Source organism: Salmo salar, unplaced genomic scaffold, assembly GCF_905237065.1.
Source record: "Salmo salar unplaced genomic scaffold, Ssal_v3.1, whole genome shotgun sequence".
NCBI classification, from domain to species: domain Eukaryota; kingdom Metazoa; phylum Chordata; class Actinopteri; order Salmoniformes; family Salmonidae; genus Salmo; species Salmo salar.
Genome location: NW_025548243.1, coordinates 63128 through 67290, shown reverse-complemented (window position 1 = coordinate 67290; position 4163 = coordinate 63128). Strand labels below are relative to the sequence as shown.

Here is a 4163-nt window from a genome sequence, read left to right as displayed (position 1 = left end):
TCCAGGCCCGGGTCAGAGAGACCCCCGGGGGCCGGGCGCGGCGTCAGCAACGCGTGCGTCGTAATCACCCCTCTGCAGTTGTCCAGGCCCGGGTCAGAGAGACCCCGGGGGCCGGGCGCGCGTCAGCAACGCGTCGGCGGCGCGTTAGGAGCCGTTCCACCCGAGTCCAGGCCGGGTCAGAGAGACCCGGGGGAAGCGTCAGCAGCGCGTACGTCGTAATCACCCCTCTGCAGTTGTCCAGGCCCGGGTCAGAGAGACCGGGGAAGCGTCAGCAGCGCGTGCGTCGTAATCACCCCTCTGCAGTTGTCCAGGCCCGGGTCAGAGAGACCCCCGGGCCGGGCGCGGCGCGTCAGCGTGCAGTCGGCCGGCCGTAGAGAGGCTACTAATATTGTCAGGAAGAAGAAGAAGAAGAAGAAGAAGAAGAAGAAGAAGAAGAAAAAGAAAAAGAAAAAGACAAACACGACGAACACGACGAGGACGACGATGAGGACGATGGCGAGGTGTACGGCCCCGCCGAGCGCGAGGCAGCAGCCGGCGCCTCGCCGCGGTCCCGATTTCAGCGCGGCTCAGGTCCTGGAACAGATAGCCTCCAGCGTCGACCGAGAAGACGAAGAAGACTTTTGCGATTCCGAAGAGGAGGACGTTTCGGAAGACGAAGACGGCGAGGAATACGACCCCGAACGTGACGCGGACGACTCGGCCTTGCGGTCGCGCTCCTCTTCTTCTTGTTCTTCTTCTTCTTCTTGTTCTTCGGAGGAGGAAGAGCGAGAGGGAGACACGGCCGCCGCCCGAGAGCGAGACAGAGAGCCAGAGCCAGAGGACACGGCGGCGGCGGCGGCGGCCTCTGCCCAAAGGGCCCGAAGGGAGACGTTGCTGTCAAAAAACGGCAAAATCAAATGGTCCTCCGAGGCCTATCGCGGCCCGGACCCGCCCCGCGCCGTCCGCCACCCCGGCCCCGCGGTGACGCCCGGCCCTACGGCCTCACGCGGGCGTCGCCGCGCCGACATCGAGTCCGCCTTCCGGCTGTTTGTCACGCCGGCGATAGAAAGGATCGTGGTGGACATGACCAATCTGCAGGGGGTGAGAAAATACGGCGACGGCTGGCGACCCATGGACTCGGTCGACCTGCGCGCCTACCTAGGGCTGCTGATCCTAGCGGGCGTCTACAGGTCCCGGGGCGAGGCCGCGGCCAGCCTGTGGGACGCGGAGAGCGGCAGGACCGTGTTCCGAGCCACCATGCCGCTCAAGGTCTTTCACAAGTACTCGAGGCTGCTGCGATTCGACGACCGCCCGGTCGAGACCCGCGAGACTCGCCGCCGACAGACTGGCGGCCATAAGAGAGGTCTGGGACCTGTGGGAGGAGCGGCTGCCGGCCCTCTACAACCCGGGGCCCGACTTGACGGTGGACGAACAACTGGTCCCGTTCAGAGGTACCGTCTGCGTGTGTGTGCGTGTGTGTGCGTGTGTGTGCGTGTGTGTGCGTGTGTGTGCGTGTGTGTGCGTGTGTGTGTGCGTGTGCGTCTGCTGTGAGTGTCTGTGCGTCTGCTGTGAGTGTCTGTGCGTATCTGCAGTGAGTGTACTATAGAGAGGTAGCGTCGGCGTGTAACATAAACGCCGTGCGTGCGCCCCCGATGATGAGCCAGCGGTAGTATAGAGGGGTAGCGGCATCATCGTCAGCAACAGCATCATCATCGTCGGCAACAGCGGCGTCGTCAGCAACAGCAGCAGTAGCATCAGCAGCAGTAGCATCAGCAGCACGACGCTGCTAATCTCCTTCCTCTCAACCCGGGGTCTGACTTGACGGTGGACCAACAACTGGTCCCGTTCAGAGGTACCGTCTGTGTATCTGTGTATCTGTGTATCTGTGTATCTGTGTATCTGTGTATCTGTGTAGTATAGAGAGGTAGCGTCAGCGGTAGCATCGGCGGCGTGTAACATAAACGCCGTTCGACTCCCACCCCAATGATGAGCCAGCGGTAGTATAGAGGGGTAGCGGCATCATCATCATCATCATCACACATCATCATCATCATCATCATCATCAGCAGCAGCAGCATCAGCGTCAGCATGACGCTGCTTGATGAGCCAGCGGTAGTATAGAGAGTTAGCGTCAGCATCAGTGACTCCGCCGCCGCCGCCGCCTCCTCTAATCTCCTTCCTCTCCCTCTCCCGAAAGGGCGCTGTCCTTTCCGACAGTACATCCCCAGCAAGCCGGCCAAATACGGAATCAAGTCGTGGGTGGCCTGCGACGCCAAGTCCAGCTACGCTTGGAAGATGCAAGTCTACACCGGTAAGGCGGCCGGCGGAGCCCCCGAGAAGAACCAGGGCGCCCGCGTCGTCCTCGATCTCACGCAGGGGCTGCCCGCCCGGTCACAACGTCACCTGCGACAATTTCTTCACCTCCTACGAACTCGGCCAGCGGCTCCTCGAGAGGAACCTCACCATGGTCGGCACGGTGCGAAAGAACAAGCCCGAGCTCCCTCCCGCGCTGCTCCAGTCAAAGGGCAGACAGGTCTCGTCCTCCAGGTTCGCCTTCACGCCCACCGCCACTCTGGTGTCCTACCTGGCAAAGAGAAATAAGAACGTGCTGCTCCTGAGCACGCTGCACGCGGAGGCCGACGTCAGCGATCGCCGCGACCGGAAGCCGGCCCTCATCCTAGACTACAACCGCAACAAGGGCGGCGTGGACAACCTAGACAAGGTGGTCGGCACCTACAGCTGCAGACGGATGACCGCCCGCTGGCCCCTGGTCATCTTCCACAACATCCTCGACGTGTCCTCCTACAACGCCTTTGTCATATGGCGAGAGATCAAGCCCGACTGGATGCCTCGGAAGCGGAACAAGAGGAGGGTGTTCCTGGAGCAGCTGGGAAAGGCGCTTGTCAAGCCCTTGATACAAAGAAGGCAGCGTCTCCCCCGCACCGAAGCCGCGTCCGCGCTCGTCAAAGTCCTGCAGAGTGCCGACCGCGACGCCGCTCCTCCGCCCGGCCCGGGAGCGCGCCGCCCGGCCGGACGCCGCTGGCCCGGCCGCCGCCCGCTGGTGGCCAGTAAGAGGAAGAGGTGTCAGCTCTGCCCGCCCAAGAAGGACGCCAAGACACACACGGCGTGCTGCAGGTGTAAGAAATACATCTGCAAAGGCTGTTCGCACGCCTACTGTCACACTTGTGCCCTCTGGGCCTTTAGCCGAGACGGGACAGGGTGACCCGCCCGGGGACACGGGGAGTAGGCAGAATGGGAGGACAACGGGAGGGTTAAAAACCATTTTCACAAAAAATTGCAGATTTCTATTTTTGTCACCAAAAACGATGACTCCGATTATGCCGAACTAGCGACATTTTCGACAGGCCTAAAAAAAAGTTTAAAAACCATTTTCACAAAAAATTGCAGATTTTTTTTTCTTCATTTTCACGACACAAAAACAGTGACCCCGGTCATGCCGAACTAGCGACATTCTGGACAGGCCTAAAAAAACATTTTAAAACCATTTTCACAAAAAATTGCAGATTTCTATTTTTGTCATCAAAAACGATGACTCCGATCATGCCGAACTAGCGACATTTTGGACAGGCCTAAAAAAATATTTTAGAACCATTTTTACAAAAAAAGCTCAGATTTTTTATTTTTATTTGTTTATTTTTTTGACACAAAAACAGTGACCCCGGTCATGCCGAACTATCGACATTCTGGACAGGCCTAAAAAAAACATTTTAAAACCATTTTCACAAAAAATTGCAGATTTCTATTTTTGTCATCAAAAACGATGACTCCGATCATGCCGAACTATCGACATTCTGGACAGGCCTAAAAAAACATTTTATAACCATTTTCACCAAAAATTGCAGGTATTTTTTTTTCATTTTAGTGACACAAAGACAGTGACCCCGGTCATGCCGAACTATCGACATTCTGGACAGGCCTAAAAAAAACATTTAAAACCATTTTCACAAAAAATTGCAGATTTCTATTTTGTCCCTAAAAACGTTGACTCCGATCATGCCGAAAAAGCGACATTCTGGACAGGCCTAAAAAAATTTTTTGAAACATTTTCACCAAAAATTGCTGATATTTTTTTTTCATTTTCGTGACACAAAAACAGTGACCCCGGTCATGCCGAACTATCGACATTCTGGACAGGCCTAAAAAACATTTTAAAACCATTTTCA

General features: G+C 56.4%; 1 pseudogene; it reads left to right on the top strand.

The window, feature by feature from the left end:
* The first annotated feature begins 492 nt into the window (after positions 1 to 492).
* On the top strand, positions 493 to 3202 carry LOC106591611 (piggyBac transposable element-derived protein 4-like; annotated as a pseudogene).
* The last annotated feature ends 961 nt before the right edge of the window (positions 3203 to 4163 follow it).